Here is a 21667-nt window from a genome sequence, read left to right as displayed (position 1 = left end):
TTTGCCTGTTTATTTTTATATCTGTATTATTGAAATCTCTTTGCTCTGAGAGGCATTCTGTGTTACCTCAGAGGCATAACCTTAGGCTTGTGTGTACTCTTGGATGTCCGCAGTTTTTTGGGTTAGCTTTGGCTGTGTCCTCCCCTGATCATTTCATTGAGTGATGTGCCTCTGTAGGTTTTCCACTTAGCAGAGAGACTCCACTAATTCTTCTTGTTCTATTGCTTTGAAGACATTGTGGGACACACACACACACACACACACATATTTTTTACTATGTTTCATATCTTAACTATCCAATTAATCCAATTTTGGTCCCCTCTGCAAAGATAGTCTTTAAGGCCAGTCTTTGAGGTTTGCTCCAACTCTAGCATAGCTTTCTTTGTTGTCTTTTCCCCTCATTGTCTCTGGTAATCTTCTAGTTGGTTTACAGTTAGCTTTTTGCTTTCGTGGAACTACCAGCCCCTTCTTAATTGCTTATTACCTAGTGTGTATTGTGTTTGAGAGTCATTTATGCTAAAACTTTCCCACACTTCATTCCAAATAAAGCCAGTTCACTTGAGGAGAACGTTGGAGCCCTCTGTTCTTATGGCCTGCCTTTCATTCTAGGTGAAACCTATGTTCAAGCATTCTAGAACTGGAACAGGAGCAGTGGCCTAGTTCTCTTAGAGTGTCACTTTGGCTTTATGAGCAGGTTTCTGGGTGAGGTCAGTAGCCCATGATCTTTTAAGCTTATTTCTCTTGGCAGAAAATCTCTCTCTTTTGAACTGGAGCAAGTGGAATTGGAGGCCTATAATTTTTGGCCTGTTATGCCTGGGGTAGCTTCTATTCTATGAATAGGCCCTGGGTAGAAGAAGAGATTTCTAGACATTTTAGTCACTCTTGCCTTGAATAGAGCTTCTAAATGTGGAGCTGGAAGAAATAAGAAATGTTTTCAGCCCACTCCTCTCAAGGTGATATGGTAGCCCTTGAGTGGGATCAGGGGAAGAGGAGCCTGTCTGCACTTGCCTGTGCAATTTCTATCATCCTAGGCTGAAAACTGGAGGGAGGGAGTGGGAGTGGGCTCTGGCTCAAATACAGATGTGTACATATTCCTATTGGCTTTATTCACAATATCCCTGATTTCAGAACCTGCACTGTATAGCACAGGCACCCACCTTGAATGAAAAGTAAAATGAGAAGAGTAATTTCTTAACAGGAGTGAGAACAAAATATACCTGAATGCAATTCCTGTAGCAATACAGAAATTTCTTGAAACCAGGAAAGAAAAGAAAAAAAGTCAGCACTGAAAAATTACTTCACATATCTTCTGTGGTAAGGTCTATTAACTTCTAGCTTAGCCTGAGGATTCTTTTAGGAGTCAGTTGGAGGACACTGGATGTATATTGTTCTAGGAAATGATATATTCAGTGATCTTTCTTGGTGTCCCTCTCAGTGATATCCTGGTGTGTGTGTGTGTGTTTGTGTGTGTGTGAGATATATATAGAGAGATGGAGAGATAGAGAGCAAGAGTGAAAGCATGGTATTGTTTGATTTTATGTGTATATGTGCGTCCAGTGTGGTTTTGGTGGGGGGTACAGCATATGGTGCTTGTGGAGGAATGTTGTTCTCCCTTGACAGTCAATACCATTGTTAGTGTCTTTTTTTTCTTTTCTTCTTCCTTTTTTCTTTTTAAGGATTTTAGCTTTATTTATTTGTCAGAGAGAGAGTGAGAGAGAGAGCAAGTGCACAGGCAAGCAGAGGGACAGGCATAGGCAGAGGGAGAAGCAGGCTCCCTGCCGAGCAAGGAATCTGATGTGGGACTGGATCCGAGGACACTGGGATATTGACCCAAGCCGAAGGCAGCTGCTTAACTGAATGAGCTACCCAGGTGTCCCAGGGTCTTTTTTCTCATTTTCATAAAGGATTACTAATATCCAATGGACAAAGATTTAACGTGCTAGGAGAATCGCTCATTTCAGGTTTATTACACTATAGGACTCAGGTGTGGTCTGAGGGGTTTGCATTTTATTCCCAGGGGACGATTGGTAAAATATGCCTCTTTCAACCCACACGTGTTTGTCCTTCATTTCAGGAAAGAAACAAGACACAACCTTAGCAAGTGAGCATTTTTTGGGAAATCTTCATGAAGTTTTTCTACTTAATGGGGCCCCTGTTTTCCCCAGTAATCTCTGTTTTTAGAAATGTGAAAGAAAGTGATGACATTTTGTTAACGTGTAAGAGAGGATTCTTAGAGAAAGACATTAGTAAAGAGATGAATAGATATCACATCTGATGATAAGATACTATTTTGTATTTAATTGGAGGCTCTATTACCTTTTTGGTCATTTTACAAACTTTTCCATTAGTTGTCACCAGAGGGAAAGGTAAAGATTGAAATGATAATGTAGTAGGCAGTTTCTCAAGCTCCTACAGAAATGAAAGCAGACACCTGGAGACTTGAGGATGTGTCATGGCAGAGAGTGAAGGGAAAGGGGCAGAGAAAGTTTCTGTTTTCCTCTCTCAGATTTAACGTCAATTGTGTAGAAAGCAGGAAGAATGGGCAAATCTGACAGCTCTGAAATATGTGGATTAAACAATTTTATGTGAAATTTATATAATCATTCAAGTAACTCTGAGATCTAGATACTGTTATGCACCCCATTTTACAGGAGGAAATAACAACACGGAGATAGTATGTAGCTTGCGTAAAGTCACATTGGCAAACCCAGAATTTGAAAGCTCTGTCTGGCACCTGAGCCTATTTTCTTAACTCTGAAGTTAACCATGAACTGTTATTACCCTTATGCTTTCTACCTCATTTATTAGGTGACATTGAGTATGAGATGCTCAACCTTAGAAGTCATTATTTTTCTACCTCATTCTCTTTTTATCAACCATCCTGGTCAATATTCAGGTTACATTACCTGCCATTCTAAAAATAGTCTCTTCTTTACTCTCCCTAATAATTCTGCCCTTGGTAAAGCCATCATAACCTCTTACTTGGACAATCACACACATTACCATCTTCTCTTTGTGAACATTTATCTTCCACAAAGCTACCAGTATGGTTTTTGTAAAATGCCAATTTGAACACAGCACTATCTTCCTAAAAATCTCCAACACCTAACCTCTGTCTACAGAATTAAGATCAGTTGCCTTGGCTTGACATAGAGGTTTGAATGATTTCCATGTTTCCTTTTAAAAAGCTAATCCTTCACTCATTGTCTTGTGCATAACAGACATCATGAAGTTCACCATATAGTTATTTCTCCCTTTGTATAGAAGCCTATTTATTTCATGTTGCTTAATGCTCTTTATTTATTTATTTTAAAAGATTTTTATTTATTTCTTTGACAAAGATCACAAAGAGGCAGTGAGGCAGGCAGAGAGAGAGGAAGGGAAGCTGGCTCCCTGCTGAGCAGAGAGCCCAACTCAGGGCTCAACCCCAGGGTCTGGAACCATGACCGGAGCCAAAGGCAGAGGTCCCAGCCCACTGAGCCACCCAGGTGCGGTCAATGCTATTTGTTTTTAAAGATGTGCTTTGGACAAGTTCCCTGATCATTAGGACCAGTCCCCTTAAGAGGTTGCGCTCTTTCTGTGTTTATAAATGTCTTTTGCAGTGGACTTCCATATGGTATTTTAATTCTCTAGTTAGATATTTCCTCTTATTTCATGGTGAGCTAAGTACTGAAATTATTTATATGTAGGGAATGTTATAGGGCAAGTAGTACGCCAAAATTCAATAATTATCAATGTGATGAATTAATTCTCACTAAGCCATATATAACAAAAAATGAATTACATTTATTTTTTGTTCATTTTCATTACAGTTTTCTTGTGAAGAGAGAGGATTTGCAAGAATTCATCTAAGCCAGAGAAAACATTAAAGAAGTGTGTCAATCATTCAGCTTCTGGATAATTGAGCAACTAATGTGTGAACCTTAGGATTTTGTATGCTCTAGAGCATATGTTTCTCTCATCCAGTACTCAAAAAGATTTCTTGGATCAATCTTATATTTTGTTCTGTCTTATTATATCAGATTTTGTTATATCACCAATTATATAACTTATATAACATTTGTTCCTAATTCAAGATAAACAATATATCTCAACATCATACTCTGAGTGCCAGTAGCAAACTTGGAATATATTTTCCCTAAAATCAAATTACGTGGCAATCATGATCTTTACCCAAATGAAGATGAAGTACAGAGAAAGCCATTTCACTCTAAAATCAACAGGAAAAATCCACCCAAATGTGCTCTTCAGCTTTAAGTACATGGGATTCAAAGGAATAAACTTTCTAAAATATTTCAAAACTGTGAGTGCTTTATGTGCATCAATGCCTTACAAAATTGTTATAATGTTCAGGCCTTTCAGTTATATCATTGTTAAGATAGAATTAAATAAAAATATTTTTTTCCCCAGAATCTTTCTCAGAGCTTCTTTGACATCTTTGTTTCTCAGAGAGTAATCAAAGGATTCAACATGGGAGTGACTAAGGTGTAACATAAGGAAGCCACTTTACTCAGCTCAGGAAATCTGTCAGGGATGAAATACATAAAAATGATGGCACCATATAGTACACTCACGACTCCTAGGTGAGAGCTGCAAGTAGAGAAGGCTTTCTTACGTCTCAGTGGATCTTATCTTTAGAACCGTGGACACAATATACATATAGGACACAATAATGACAATTATGGTAGGCAAAATAATGCTGCATAAGAAAAAGGAAACTATCTTATGAAGGTATAGATCAGAACAAGAAATCCTTTGAAGTGGACGGTAATCACAGTAGAAGTGTTCAATAGCTCGGGAAGCACAAAAGGACAAAGTGAATGTCACACTGGTCAAAAGAATCGAGCTGATGCAGCCACAAAAATAGGAACCAGCTACCAACTGAATGCAGAGATGAGTTGACATCTGGACAGAGTAGAGGAGTGGGTTGCAGATGGCAATGAAGCGGTCATAAGCCATGGCTGCCAGGAGAAATCACTCAGCAACAATGAACAAGGCAAAGAGGAAGAGCTGGGTCACACAGCCAGCAAAGGAGATGGACTTGCTCTCAGACCAGAAGTTGATCATAGCTTTGGGTGCAATAACAGAAGAATAGAAGAGATCAATGAAGGAGAGGTTGCCTAGGAAGAAATACATTGGTGTGTTCAGCCGGGGATCAGTCATAATAATGGTCATCATCCCCACATTCCCTAGAAGGATCATGGTATACACAAGCAGAAAGAGCAGGAAGAGGAGAATGTGGAGTTCTGGGCGGACCCTGAAGCCTACAAGAATGAAGTCAGTCACTTCTGAGTGATTGCTTGTTCCCCTGTCTCCCATGGCAGAAACCTGCTGAGAGGTACAAGGTAAAATGAACAAATGAAATCTGGGCTTTGTTTATAGTGACATAAATATTTTCTTTAGTGTAGAATAAATTATTTACATCTTAATTAAATATTGCATATAAAATAATTTTAATATCATGAAGAATCAGGAATTTGGATTAGCTAATACTAGTTCTATGAGGTGGTTATTCTATGAAGCAGTGAAAGATGTTTTGGGTTACTGTATTTACATCATAATTTGGGGGACTCTTGGTGGCTCAGTTAGTTAAATGTGTCTTTGGCTCAGGTCATCATCTCAGGGTCCTAGGAGACCCTCACTAGTCTCTGCTCAGTGGAGATCTTGCCTTTCCCATTCCCTCTGCTCTTCCCTCCAAAAATAAAGAAATAAAATCTTAAAAAAAATAAAAATAACAGCAATATCAACAATAGCTGAACTGTGTAAAGAGTGGAGATGCCCTTCAACAGATGAATGGTTAAACATGTGGTCCATATACATAATGGAATATTCCTCAGCCAGAAGAAAGGATGAATACCTAGCTTTTGCATCAACATGGATGGGACTGGAGAAGATTATGCTAAGTGAAATAAGCAGAGAAAGTGAATTATCATATGGTTTCACTTCTTTGTGGAACATAAGGAATAGCACGAAGGACATTAGGAGCAGGAAGTGAAAAATGAAGGTGGGGGAATTAGAAGGGGAGATGAATCATGAGAGACTTGACTTGGAGAAACAATTTGAAGGTTTTAAAGGGGAAGTGGGTGGGGGAATGGGCTCGTCCAGTGCTGGGTATTAACGAAGGCATATACTGCATGGAGGACTGGGTGTTACACACAGACAATGAATCTTGGAACACTACATCAAAACCAATGATGTACTGTGTGGTGACAGAAAGTAATAAAAAAAGTTAAAAAATAGAAAAAGTAAAAAAAGAAAAAATAAAATAAAGAAAAAGAAAAAATAAAGAAATGAGGGGCACCTGGGTGACTCGGTCGTTAAGCGTCTGTCTTCGGCTCAGGTCATGATCCCAGGGTTCTGGGATCGAGCCCCGCATCAGGCTCCCTGCTCAGCAGGAACTTGCTTCTCCCTTTCCCACTCCCTCTGCTTGTGTTCCCTCTCTCGCGGTGTCTTTTTCTATCAAATAAATAAATAAAATCTTTATAAAAAATAAAAAATAATAAAAAATTAAAAAACCAAAATTTGGCTGAATATATACCAAGTTGTAACATATTATTTTGTCTAATTTTAGTCACATTTTGAATATCTATTCTCAATATATTAAAGTTAAATAATCATCTTTACTTCAAATAAGAGTATTACATAGACCTAAAATATGAGCAATACATTTAATGAGTATGATAGTGCTGTAAACATTATGATTGCCTCTCTGTGTTTGAATCATTAAACAACAGTAACAAATATATAAGAAAATATTTTTACCTTTTTTGTCTCCATCTATTTAGTTTCCATTATCACACTGCCATTTTTGAAAATAGAATAAAAAATGAGATGTTATTCTTAGGTTAAAATTAATAACATCAAAAAAATCACTAATCCTATATCACAGTTTCTAAAGCTCCTTCCAAATATATTTTCATTTACTCACGTCATTGCTATTCCTCCCAAATAAATTAACTGTTATTGCTCCATTAGATATCTATATCTATATCTGTATCTATAGATATATCTACAGATACATATATATATATATATATCCATTAGTAGTTATGTAGTTTAATATATTCCATATTTGTAATAGCCTTTTTCTTTGAAGCAGAGATAGAAGCTGATGAATATTCCAATCCTTACATGACAATGAATGACTTTTTATCAAAGCTGCATCAGTTTGAGGACTTTCACTCTTTAGTCAAGGCAAGTAAACTTAAGGAATATATATATATATATATATATAGAGAGAGAGAGAGAGAGAGAGAGGGAGAGAGTTCCTTTCTTGAATTCTATTATGCCTTACATATCTTAAAGTAAGGATAATGGGATAACCATGGATATTTAAGGACCATAACAACCTTGGGTCTCCAGAGTCCATGCTCACTTGGTAGAGTAGCAGCAGTGATTGTGATGGTCTTACTCATTTTACTTCTGACACTTTTCTTCAGGATTTTGTAATATTGAGGTTTTGCTCATCCACTGTGATGGATTCCACTGGGAGAGGAGTAATTATAAAGGCAATTATGGAGACATAAGTGCAAGCTCAAGGGCTGTTGTCCATGAGGACTGCAGTAAGTTCAGATATAAGCAAATAATCTAATAATGGTCCAAATACAAGGGACCTTCCTTCTCTGGTTTTGCCTATCCTTTGGGAAATTTATCTGGACTTTATTTTCTGTATTGATAAGGAAAAACTTCTTGATAATTATCATAGCATACATAAGCGTCATATCATATCACATACATACATATCATAGCATACATAGCATACATTATCATAGCATACATAGCATACATACAGCTTTAAATGCTTGTGCTACACGAGATAAGTTTTAGATGAATGAATATACTAAATCATGTAATAAATTATGTTTGTTAGGCTTTGAAAAAAGATAGAAGTTAACTTCAAATTATGAGTTACCTGTATTCCTGATATAGACATATTTCATGATGTGCAAATGCCCTTTAAGTCGCAAAGTCAGCTAATTTTTTAAAATTATATTTATTTGTTTGACAGATTACAAGTAGGCAGAGAGGCAGGCAGAGAGAGAGAGAGGAGGAAGCAGGCTCCCTGCTGAGCGGGGAGCCCCATGCGGGGCTGGATCCCAGGCCCCCGGGACCATGGCCTGAGCAGAAGGTAGAGGCTTTAACCCACTGAGCCACCCAGGTGCCCCACAAAGTCAGTTAATTTTTGCTAATTCTATGCTTTCTTATGTTTACATTCTAAGTAGAAAATAAAAGGGAAGAAATTATATTCAAAAATCATTTTAAAAATCCTTAAGAATATTTATGAAAGATCATGATCTGTATTTAAAAATTCTCAATAACTATGTGTGACTAAAAGACTACAGTAAAATGAGAAACACATTACATTAATGAAATTAATATTATAAGGATGCCATTTCCCCTAAATATATTCATAACTTAATTTTAATTCTATTCTTAGAAGATCCATTTTTTTTCATTTATTTATTTTCAGCATAACAGTATCATTATTTTTTCACCACACCCAGTGCTCCATGCAATCCGTGCCCTCTATAATACCCACCACCTGGTACCCATTTTTAATTAAAAATTATTCCTAGAATTAAACGGATTTTTAAAATTTGTAGATAGCAGAGTATATGGAACCAAAGCCTTTCCTTATTGTAATGCAGTATTAGTAAAAGATTGGTAAGTATAGGAAGAGTATACAGTTGAAGTATTTTAAACAGGAAAATACCAATCAGGGTGAATTGATGGCTATCTTATTTGGAAAGGCTGGAGGAACTTCTGAGTGACACTCTTACAATGACCCTTAGAGCAATATAGTAAAATTCAGAAAGGCTACCAGTGGATACAATTTAAAAAATGGAGCATCTTAATTGTGGTCTAAGGATCAGACACCTGGAAGCAAAGAGATGTCACTCCTTCCTCAACCATCAACATAGCTTCTCTGTGAGGTTGGGAAATCAACAATACTCTGGCAAATGGCTCATATGTTTGCACAACCTTCCTAAGGTGACATTTCCCTGGTAGAAAATATCAAAAAGAATAGAAAATTGATGTCCAACTCACTGTGCCCTTTAAAATTCCGAGTTTGTGTGGATCATATTGGTAGAGCAAAATTTGTGCCAAGAATACTAGTGGCAGGAAACATTTGATCTTCCAACAACTCCAATTTAGAAAGTACATGCAATAGCATTTGGTTATCCAATCTCCAAAATGTGCCAGAATCCAATATATTTTTTTCTTACCCTTAAACTTCCCACAATGGCATTAGCAATAAAAATATTCTAGTGCTTGAAATGCACAAGAACACTTATAATCATTCACCATAGATGGGGCAGAAAGAAACCCTCAACAGATTCAATGATTAAAATCATTCAGTATATGTTCTTTGATAATGGTTAGCTTAATAGAGGAAACAGTAACAACTAAATAATGGATTGAGAAACTCTATTAGCATGGACATTAAAATTACTTCCCAAAACTCAATGGATCAAAAGGAAATAAAATTAAATGTTGACTTTGTTTCAAGTAGAGAGAGTCAATTATCATATGGTTTCACTTATTTGTGGAGCATAACAAATAACATGGAGGACATGGGGAGATGGAGAGGAGAAGGGAGTTGAGGGAGATTGGAAGGGGAGGTGAACCATGAGAGACTATGGACTCTGAAAAACAACCTGAGGGTCTTGAAAGGGCGGGGGGTGGGAGGTCGGGGGGACAAGGTGGTGGTTATTAGGGAGGGCACGTATTGCATGGAGCACTGGGTGTGGTGCAAAAACAATGAATACTGTTACGGTGAAAAGAAATAAAAAAAAGAAAGAAAAAAATGTTGACTTTTAGCTAAAAAATTATATCTAAACTTTTGCAGTATAGAAAAATAAGCACTTAGAGGGATATATACAGAGCATTGTAGGTAAATATTATAAACAGGTAAAACAGAAACATTGATATTGATCTTCTATTTTAATATTGAAATAGAAAAGAGCAAGTCAAAACAAAAAAATGAAAGAAAGTAAATGTTATACATAAAAATTCATGAAAAAGGACAAATTTGGATAAGATATTCACATGACTTACCTTTTTTTTCTATTGGCCATTCTTGTATTTTTTATTAAGTTCTTAATTTTAATTCCAGCACAGTTAATGTACAGTGTTATATTGGTTTCAGGTGTACAATATAGTGATTCCTCAATTATTGTATACCTTACTCAATGTTTATCATGATTACTATATTCTTTAATCTCTATCATTTATTTCCCCCATCCTCCTATCCACCTCCCCTCTGGTAAACATCAGTTTGTTCTCTATAGTTAAGAGTCTGTTTCTTGGTTTCTCTCTCCCTTTTTGTCTTTGCTTATTAGTATTGTTTCTTAAATTCCATGTATGAGTGAAATCATAGTGTATTTGTCTTTCTCTGACTGACTTCACTTGGAATTAGGCTCTCTAGCTCCATCCATGTCATTGAAAATGGCAAGATTTCATTCTTTTTGAAGTGGTTGAGTAATATTCTATTGTGTATATAGACCATGTCTTCTTTATCCATTCATCTATTGATGGGCACTTGGACTACTCTCTCATAATTTGGCTATTGTAAATAATGTGCAATAAACTTGGGGGTGCATGTATCCCTTTGAACCAGTGTTTTGTATTTTTGGTTAAATAGCTAGTTGTGCAATTACTGGGTTATAGGGTAGTTCTATTTTTAACTTTCTGAGGAATCTCCATACTGTTTTCCACAGTGGCACCAGTTTGCATTCCTACCAACAGTACATGGGGGGTCCTTTTTCTCCACATCCTCATCAACACTTGTTTTTTGTTTTTGATTTTAGCCATTCTGACAGGTATGAGGTGATCACATAGCTTACCAGTGATTCTTGGAAAGACCATAAGATGTACAAATCTCTGGCAAATGTTACAATGGAAAAACAGCAAAATTAAATGACAAGCATCAGGAATGAAAAAAGGATGGCAGTACAGATACTCCTGACATTTAAAAAATATATATAGCTGAATCTTGAACAATATGGGTTTGAACGGCATGGGTCCACTTCAATGCAATTTTTTTTTTTGTTCAATAAATACAGGATGATGCTGTAAGTGCCTCTTCCTTATGATTTTCTTAATAATATTTTCTTTTCCCCAGCTTATTTTAGTGCAAAAGCAGCATATAATACATATAACAGACAAATGTTAACAAACTATGTTACCAGTAAGGCTTCTGGTCAACAGCAAGTTTTTAGTAGTAGTTACAATTTTACAGAATCAAGAATTTTATGCAGATTTAAACTATATGGGAATTCTATGTTCCTAATGTATGCCCAGGGGTTCAGCTGTATAATGATTTTTTTAACAAAAAATAGATGATTTTTTAAAATAAAAATATTTTAAATAGGGGCGCCTGGGTGTGTCAGTGGGCTAAACCTCTGCCTTTGGCTCAGGTCATGATCTCAGGGTCCTAGGATCAAGCCCCACATCGGGCTTTCTGCTCAGGTGGGAGCCTGTTTCCCCCTCTCTCTCTTCCTGCCTCTCTGCCTACTTGTGATCTCTCTCTCTCTGTCAAATAAATAAATTGTAAAAATCTAAAAAAATATTTTAAATAGATAAAGATGATGTATAAAGGAGAAATATAATTTTAAAATATCATCTATAGAAATTAAGTTTTAATAATAATCTTCCAATGAAGAAGGATTCTTTTCTAATTCACTTCACTAATGTTTACTATCAGACATCAATGAAGAAACAAGATTGGGGAACCTAAATGACTCAGTTGCTTTAGCATCTAACTCTTGATTTCCACTCAGGTCATGATCTCAGGTTTATAGATTGAACCTCACATAGGGCTCTGTGCTCAGCAGGGAGTTTGTTTGAGATTCTCTTTCACTCTCTTTCCTTCCCCCACCCATGAGCATGCTCTCTCTCTTTCTAAAATAGGTTAACAAATCTTAAGAAAAGATCATTCATATATATATATATATATATATATTATATATATCATAAAGTCAGTATCTCCTAGCTGTATTTATGAGTCTGTCATTAGTCTCATATAGGAATTAAAACAAAAATTATAGGTAAATCTGTCTCATAAGTTTAACTTCAAAAGTTTTAAAGTTTAGAAGCTGGATATGACATGGATTTCTTGACAAATTTAAGAAAACAGTATCAACACACTTTACAGGATACAAATTATAAAGGCATCAATCACATTTTACTTTTGCATTTAAATAAAATTAGATTTTTTCCAGAAGTTGAAGTCTGCTTTTATTTTTAAAGATCTCAAAAAAGACAGTTAACTCCTTAGTAACTTACTTGCTGTTGTAAAAGCTCTTTTTGGTAGAAAGTTCATATTATCTTGAAAAGAACTTGTATCTTTCTTTTTAGATTAATTAATTTTACTGTTTTGAAGCAAAATATTATTATAAAAATGAATATAAAATGATAAATGAAACTTAAGGAAGTGTCTTTTTCTTAATATGAAGAGTTAGACTTTAGTACTTTGAAATCACAAATGACATCTTGCAAACCATCTGTATGACAAGATAGAAAGACATAAGGACGTATCAGACTTTGTTGTATTGAAATTCACAGTAAACTTTAATATAAAATATTTCACCTTGAGTTCAAATTCCAGTTTGAACCCTATCCAGTTGTGTTACCTTAACCAGTTGTGTTACCTTAGGCACGTCAAATCCCTCTCATCTTGAATTTTCTCATGTGTGTAAACTTAATGGGACTTAACTTGAAAGTATTATGTCAACTATAAGGTTTTTATTTAATATAAAGTATTATATGTGATGGTAGAGAAATAGTGGAAACTTTATCTGTTGACTTTCCTTTGTACTTTATTTTATTTATTTATTTATTTATTTATTTATTATTTTCAGCATAACAGTATTCATTATTTTTGCACCACATCCACTGCTCCATGCAATCCATGCCCTCTATAATACCCACCACCTGGTACCCCGATATCCCACCCCCCGCCCCTTCAACACCCTCAGATTGTTTTTCAGAGTCCATAGTCTCTCATGGTTCACCTCCCCTTCCAATTACACTTTAAAGCAGAAATTTGCCATGGGTGACGAGGGCAGAGACAACCACTTAGAAGTGACTGACTTCTTCCTTGTAGGCATCAGGTCCGTCCAGAGCTCCACAGTCTCCTCTTCCTACTATTCCTGATTGTTTATGGGATGGTCCTCTGGGGAACCTTAGCATGATTGGCATCATTGTGACTGATCCCTGGCTGAACACACCAATGTATTTATTCCTAGGCAATCTCTCCATCATTGACCTCTCCTACTCCATGGTTATTGTACCCAAAGCCATGGTCAACATCCTGTCTCAAAAAAAGTCCATATCTTTTGCAGGTTGTGTGGGTCAGCTATTTCTTTATGCACTCCTTATGGTCTCAGAGGCTTTTGTCCTGGCAGCCATGGCCTATGACCACTTCATCACCATGTGCAACCCACTCCTCTACACTGTTTTGTATCCAGTTGGTGGCTGGTTGCTATCTCTGTGGCTGTCAGTTCCATCCTTCAAATCGGTGTAACCTTCTCAATGTCTTTCTGTGCTTCCCGAGTCATTGATCACTTCTACTGTGATTCCAACTCAATTGAGAAGATCTCCTGTTCCAATATCTTTATGAATAAGAATGGTGTCATTTAGTCTGGCTGTGCTCATTTTTTTGCTCACAGTAGTCATTATTGTGGTATCTTATACGCATATTGTGTCTGCAGTCTTAAAAATCCACTCCAGTGAAGGGAGGAAGAAAGCCTTCTCCACTTGCAGCTCCCACCTAGGGGTTGTAAGTTTGCTCTATGGGACTGTCTCCTTTGTCTACCTCACACCTCCAAGTAACCCTGAACTTTGTAAAGTGACTTCAGTATGTTACATTTTGTTCACACCTATGCTGAACCTCTGAATCTACTCTCTAAGAAACAAGGTTATTAAAGATGCCATGAAAAAAGGCCTATGGAAGAAAAAAGTTGTACTTTAAATCTGCTTCCACATGTTCTGTTCTTGTACCAGCTGATTTTATCTTCTTGATCTTTTAGACTCAGGCATTTTAAAGCTCAGGTTTATTTAAAAAAGAAAACCCCATCCCTTCAAAGAAAAATGCTCCTTAATAGTTTATTCTACAGCATTAATAACATCCTGTAAAGAAAGCTCCAAATAACATATTCACTTTTTCGCAAGGCAATGTTAAACCTGAAAATTCTGGACACCATGAAAATCTGCTGCATTTCTATAAAGGGTTATGTATTTCTCACTCTGCAGGCAATAATACGTTTTGCAAATGGGGAATTATAAAATTTTATAGTTTTTCTTCCTTTTGTAAGTAAAATAGAGATGCAGAAAATACCCTGCATAATTGGGTCGCCTGGGTGGCTCAGTGGTTAAAGCCTCTGCATTTGGCTCAGGTAATGATCTCAGGGTTCTGGGTTAGAGTCCTGCATCGGGCTCTTTGCTCAGCGGGGAGCCTGCCTCCTCCTCCTGTCTCTCTGTGCCTGCCTCTCTGCCTACTTGTGATCTGTCTGTCAAATAAATTAAAAAAATATCTTTAAAAAAAAAAAAAAGAAAATACCTAGCATAATTATTAACTTAGAAACTGTGTAACCCAATTGTTTGTATGCAAATGATAGTATATATGTTAGTGGTGTACTTTGTTTCCCATGTCAGGCAAAAGATAAGGGAACATGTGGATATACACAACACCCAGGATCAGCTTCATGCTCAGGAAGGAATACTACACCTCTTTCTCGTGGTCTTGGGTACACTACAAGTTCAGAGAAACTTCTCTAGTAACAAACTATAGAAATGATCCCTGAAAGTATAGTCTTCAGAACATGTGGATATAATGAGGAGAAAAGGGAAAGGTAGAATAACCAGTGATCTTTGTTTAATTAATAGGCCAAAAAAGAAATGTGAAAATTGCATTGATTTTATAAGATATTTTATTCAAATTTCTTTGAATGACAGAGTCATGCCTACTTTGCTGTCATACCATGAAAATAATTTAGGATATTTACAATATTTTACAACACATGCTCTCTATGTTTTGGATGACACAAATTATTTGTAGTGAATATGCAGTTAGTGAAGGCACCATATTAAAATGAAGAGAGCTTGAGAATCTCAGTGAAAAATATCACAAGGCCTTACAATAACCTTCATGAATAGTCGGATTATATATATGTGCAAGCATGTGTTATATTTATGTGTGTATGAGTGTGTTTATTAGTTTGGTTAAGGAGTAATAAAATTGTTATTAGTGCTAAGCATAAAATACCAATTGAGAGAAGAGAGGTTAATGCAGCAGCAACCCACAGATTTGACAGGTATCAAGGGAAGCCAAGTTCTAGAGAAAGTTATAACAAATCACTGTTTTTACAAGTGCTCTAAGTGCAAAAATGAAACAGGGCTTCAGTGAAACAGTTAATGCTTAAGTCCAAACAAAATCAAATGTGGAAAAAGCTAAATCTAAGAAATAAGGTACAATGATCAGTTTTGTCGATGTACTTGGCATTGTGAAAACCCCAAACATGGGTATCTGACTAAGCCTTCTTTTTTTCAGTTTTTGTTTAGATAGCAAAGCTTTCTTTGATGAATGCACAAGGCATTCATTTTGTGGGTTAATGTTTATTAGGGTTCAAGATTTGATTAATGATTATTTAAGAGATAAAGAGATCAGCAAAATGATTTTTTTAAAAAAGTAAGGTTATGTTTATCCCCTCCTCCCTAAACCTGTGGATCTACCGTTATAGTTGATACTCAGAGGTAGCCATTTAATTATACTTGAGAAAAACATTATTTGAGAGCAAAATAAATATCCTATTTGGCTTGGGAAAGTGATCATTGTCCTGTATTATTATTAGTCTGGAAAATACCCTTTTAAGTTTAGGTTTGACATATTTCCATTGGATGCCCATTACTGTTAGAGTGTCACTCTGTTGTAGAGCTAACAAGTGCAGGTTAGTAAGAACTGTTGGGAAAAGGCAATAGAATACTGGATAAGAATACAGCCTAGATTCTTTTGCTTTAGTTTTTGTCTGATTGATTCATATTTCCTGTTTTGTAGCCTTAACAGATAAAAGTATTCCAGTGCAAAATCTCAGAAGTGGCATTGCTGAAGCTACTTTAAGTGTTTGAAGGAACCTGGGAAAGTTGAAAACCAAGGCAGAATACTTCCAAAGGTGCTCAATAAGGTCTCTGTAATTTTCTCTCAATTGCCATAAACACTTCGGTAACTTTTTTCTCTGGGTCTCCTATGAAAAGTAGTGCCAAATTTATATCTTTCTTGTTACTTGTGCCATCAAGATGCCGTTGGGCATCCCAATGTCTTACCAACCTTCTGTTGGCTTTCATTGACAAAGGCTTTTTATTTTTTTAAATGATGCATGGATTGTTTATGAAACACTGCTACATCCAAGAGACTTTGAAGATTACATTCTGCAACATAGACATCACAAGTTGTTATTTAGGGGTGACTTTAAAATTGTACACAAAAATCCACGTGAAGAAGTCTTTTAATAGTGATACCATCTCAAGAAGCTGAAGATTGAACTCGCTTTCTCAAACACGATTAACTTATTTGTTGTTTTGTACTGCAGGATTCATCTTTCTTGATTAACATTCTTAGTTTGGATATGCATGTATATTAATTGCCCTATAACATCATGTATTGCATTTTGTCTTTAAATTTTATGTATTGTTGATGGTTACCTAATATTTAGTGTAATGATGCAGAACTTTGGTGAAGGCACTTATAATAATATTTTCTATTGCCAGGATGCTAATATTCTCTGACTCTGATAGTTGTAAATGGTAATGAAGCACTGAATTGAAATTTCACTAACAAAGGTTAAAATGACTACATTAAGCATCTGTGGACAAGCACCCAGAGCTTACTTCAATGTCTTTTCCTTAAGATAATTTCAACTTCTTATTATGGTGATTGAAAAGAAAAGATTGAAAAGAAAAACTTCTTTTTATGGTGATTGGAGAAGCTGAACTGATTAGATATTGCAAAATGTTGTAATGTTGAATTGATATTGGATTGTTTGTTACACTTATTCTTGTATGTTGAATAGAAGATGTCATTTTGTCCAATCCCCTGAAAGCAATGTAGGTCATAAAATCAATAAAAGTTTTGAATGTGTGTAAGTTATTATTCAGGAGATCTCAGTGAGGACAAAGAAACTTACTTGTGAAGCCTGGAGAGGGAGAGGAACAAGGAAGAGATGGGATAAGAAAAAAGCAATATATCCTCAAAGTGAAAACATAAAAAAAGGAAGTGGTTTCAAAGTAATTTCTTAATTATTTCAATTCTGTAAACAAACAAAAACTGAAAACAGGAACTTTAACCAGAGACTGATTTTCTATTTGTTCATTTTTATGAAATATGGCTTCTAGGCTTTTGAAATAGTTTATTTTTTGCTTACCAACATTTAAAAATCATCTATTTATTTACATTGGCACTGGCATCAGTTTCTTCAACTGAATATATAATATAAAATATAATATATATAATATAATATAATATATAATACTTAGGTTTTTTTTGTGGTAACTGACATAATTAACTTTGGATGACTTAAACAAAAGCTAAATAATAAGATATGTAAATTTTGTTTGGTTCGGTCTGCATATCCACAATCATAAGCCTGGAAAGGGTGAGTTGTTTAGTCAGCATTTCAGGAAATTAGGTGTGGGAAATCGACAAAGAATTTCTTTCTTTCGAGGAGTCAAGATGGTGGAGAAGTAGCAGGCTGAGTCTACTTCAGCTACCAGGAGATCAGCTAGATAGCTTATCTAAAATTTGCGAACACCTGCAAATCCATCGGCAGATCGAAGAGAAGAACAGCAATTCTGGAAACAGAAAATCAACCACTTTCTGAAAGGTAGGACTGGTGGAGACGTGAATCCAAAGCGACGGGAAGATAGACCCCGGGGGTAGGGGCCGGCTCCCGGCAAGCGGCGGAGCAACAGAGCACAAAATCAGGACTTATAAAAGTCTGTTCCACAGAGGAACATCGCTCCAGAGGCTAAACCGGGGTGAAGCCCACGCGGGGACAGCGTGGCCTCAGGTCCCGCAGGGTCACAGAAGAATCGGGGGTGTCTGAGTGTCGCAGAGCTTGCGGGTATTGGAATGGGAAAGCTGGCTACAGAGACAGGGCTGACAGTAAGATCACAGCTCAGTGTTACCTTAAACCCGTCGCAGTCTCGGTGAGCTCGGAGCACGGCCAGAGGTCAGGCAGATGGGAGTTACTGGGCACTGTTCTCTGAGGGCGCACTAAGGAGTGGGGCCCCGGGCTCTCGGCTCCGGAGACCAGGAGGCCACCATTTGTATTTCTGTCCTCTGGAAATCTACGGAAAGCGCTCAGGGAACAAAAGCTCCTAAAAGCAAACCTGAGCGGATTACTCACCCCGGCCCCTGGTAAGGGCTGTGCAATTCCGCCTGGGGCAAAGACACTTGAGAATCACTACACCAGGCCCCTCCCCCAGAAGATCAACAAGAAATCCAGCCAAGACCAAGTTCACCTACCAAGGAGTGCGGTTTCAATACCAAGGAGAGCAGCAGAATTCCAGATGAGGAGAAAGCAAAGCACGGAACTCATGGCTTTCTCCCTGTGATTGTTTTTAGTCTTGCAGATCATTTAATTTTTTTCTTTTACATTTTTTGTTTTTTTTCTCGCCTTCTGGTAAAAATTTTTTTTAAAACTTTTACTCTTTTCTTTTTTAACGTTTTTTAACTAGTTTATCTAATATATATATATTTTTTCTTTTTTATATTTTTCTTTATTCGTTTTCATTTTTTTAATTCTTTTCTTTTCTTTTTTTTTCTTTCTCCCTTTTTCAACCTCTTTTTATTCCCTTTCTCCCCCCTCATGATTTGGGATCTCTTCTGATCTGGTTAAAGCATATTTTCCTGGGGTTGTTGCCACTCTTTTAGTAGTTTACTTGCTCCTTCATACACTCTTATCTGGATAAAATGACAAGACGGAAAAATTCACCACAAAAAAAAGATCAAGAGGCAGTAGCAAAGGCTAGGGACATAATCAATACAAACATTGGTAATATGTCAGATCTAGAGTTCAGAATGACAATTCTCAAGGTTCTAGCCGGGCTCGAAGAAGGCATGGAAGATATTAGAGAAACACTCTCGGGAGATATAAAAGCCCTTTCTGGAGAAATAAAAGAACTAAAATCTAACCAAGTTGAAATCAAAAAAGCTATTAATGAGGAGCAATTAAAAATGGAGGCTCTCACTGCTAGGTTAAATGAGGCAGAAGAAAGAATTAGTGATATAGAAGACCAAATGACAGAGAATAAAGAAGCTGAGCAAAAGAGGGACAAACAGCTACTGGACCATGAGGGGAGAATCCGAGAGATAAGTGACACCATAGGATGAAACAACATTAGAATAATTGGGATTCCAGAAGAAGAAGAAAGAGAGAGGGGAGCAGAGGGTATACTGGAGAGAATTATTGGGGAGAATTTCCCCAATATGGCAAAGGGAACGAGCATCAAAATTCAGGAGGTTCAGAGAATGCCCTCAAAATCAATAGGAATAGGCCCACACCCCGTCACCTAATAGTAAAATTACAAGTCTCAGTGACAAAGAGAAAATCCTGAAAGTAGCCCGGGAAGAGAAGACTGTAACATACAATGGTAAAAATATTAGATTGGCAGCCGATTTATCCACGGAGACCTGGCAGGCCAGAAAGAGCTGGCATGATATTTTCAGAGCACTAAACGAGAAAAACATGCAGCCAAGAATACTATATCCAGCTAGGCTATCATTGAAAATAGAAGGAGAGATTAAAAGCTTCCAGGACAAACAAAAACTGAAAGAATTTGCAAACACCAAACCAGCTCTACAGGCAATATTGAAAGGGGTCCTCTAAGCAAAGAGAGAACCTCCAAGTGGTAGATCAGAAAGGAACACAGACCATATACAGTAACAGTCACCTCACAGGCAATACAATGGCACTAAATTCATATCTCTCAATGGTTACCCTGAATGTTAATGGGCTAAATGCCCCTGTCAAAAGATACAGGGTATCAGAATGGATAAAAAAACTAAACCCATCTATATGTTGCCTCCAAGAAACTCATTTTAAGCCCGAAGACACCTCCAGATTTAAAGTGGGGGGGGGCGCGAAATTTACCATGCTAATGGACATCAGAAGAAAGCAGGAGTGGCAATCCTTATATCAGATCAATTAGATTTTAAGCCAAGACTATAATAAGAGATGAGGAAGGACACTATATCATACTCAAAGGGTCTGTCCAACAAGAAGATCTAACAATTTTAAATATCTATGCCCCCAACGTGGGAGCAGCCAACTATATAAACCAATTAATAACAAAATCAAAGAAACACATCAACAATAATACAATAATAGTAGGGGACTTTAACACTCCCCTCACTGAAATGGACAGATCATCCAAGCAAAAGATCAGCAAGGAAATAAAGACCTTAAACGACACACTGGACCAGATGGACATCACAGATATATTCAGAACATTTCATCCCAAAGCAACAGAATACACATTCTTCTCTAGTGCACAGGGAACATTCTCCAGAATAGATCACATCCTCAGTCCTAAATCAGGACTCAACTGGTATCAAAAGATTGGGATCATTCCCTGCATATTTTCAGACCACAATGCTCTAAAGCTAGAACTCAACCACAAAAGGAAGTTTGGAAAGAACCCAAATACATGGAGACTAAACAGCATCCTTCTAAAGAATGAATGGGTCAACCGGGAAATTAAAGAAGAATTGAAATAATCATGGAAACAAATGATAATGAAAACACAACGGTTCAAAATCTGTGGGACACAACAAAGGCAGTCCTGAGAGGAAAATATATAGCGGTACAAGCCTTTCTCAAGAAACAAGAAAGGTCTCAGGTACACAACCTAACCCTACACTTAAGGGGCTGGAGAAAGAACAAGAAAGAAACCCTAAGCCCAGCAGGAGAAGAGAAATCATAAAGATCAGAGCAGAAATCAATGAAATAGAAACCAAGAAAACAATAGAACAAATCAACGAAACTAGGAGCTGGTTCTTTGAAAGAATTAATAAAATTGATAAACCCCTGGCCAGACTTATCAAAAAGAAAAGAGAAAGGACCCAAATAAATAAAATCATGAATGAAAGAGGAGAGATCACAACTAACACCAAAGAAATACAAACTATTATAAGAACATACTATGAGCAACTCTACGCCAACAAATTTAACAATCTGGAAGAAATGGATGAATTCCTAGAAACATATAAACTACCACAACTGAACGAGGAAAAATAGAAAGCCTGAACAGACCCATAACCAGTAAGGAGATTGAAACAGTCATTAAAAATCTCCAAACAAACAAAATCCAAGGGCCAGACGGCTTCCCGGGAGAATTCTACCAAACATTTAAAGAAGAACTAATTCCTATTCTCCTGAAACTGTTCCAAAAAATAAAAATGGAAGAAAACTTCCAAACTCATTTTATGAGGCCAACATCACCTTGATCCCCAAACCAGACAAGGATCCCATCAAAAAAGAGAGCTATAGACCAATATCCTTGATGAACACAGATGTGAAAATACTCAACAAAATACTCGCCAATAGGATTCAACAATACATTAAAAGGATTATTCACCACGACCAAGTGGGATTTATTCCAGGGCTGC

General features: G+C 36.7%; 3 pseudogenes; 1 reads left to right on the top strand and 2 right to left on the bottom strand.

The window, feature by feature from the left end:
- Positions 1-4362: 4362 nt before the first annotated feature.
- LOC123390047 lies at positions 4363-5334 on the bottom strand (annotated as a pseudogene).
- Positions 5335-13053: 7719 nt separating this feature from the next.
- Positions 13054-13975, top strand: LOC123389946 (annotated as a pseudogene).
- Positions 13976-14639: 664 nt separating this feature from the next.
- Positions 14640-14819, bottom strand: LOC123390097 (annotated as a pseudogene).
- Between the last annotated feature and the right edge of the window lie 6848 nt (positions 14820-21667).

This window comes from Mustela putorius, unplaced genomic scaffold (assembly GCF_011764305.1).
Source record: "Mustela putorius furo isolate JIRA1106 unplaced genomic scaffold, ASM1176430v1.1 tig00537227_pilon_pilon_pilon, whole genome shotgun sequence".
Taxonomy (NCBI): Eukaryota; Metazoa; Chordata; class Mammalia; order Carnivora; family Mustelidae; genus Mustela; species Mustela putorius.
This window is presented reverse-complemented; position numbering and strand designations above follow the sequence as displayed.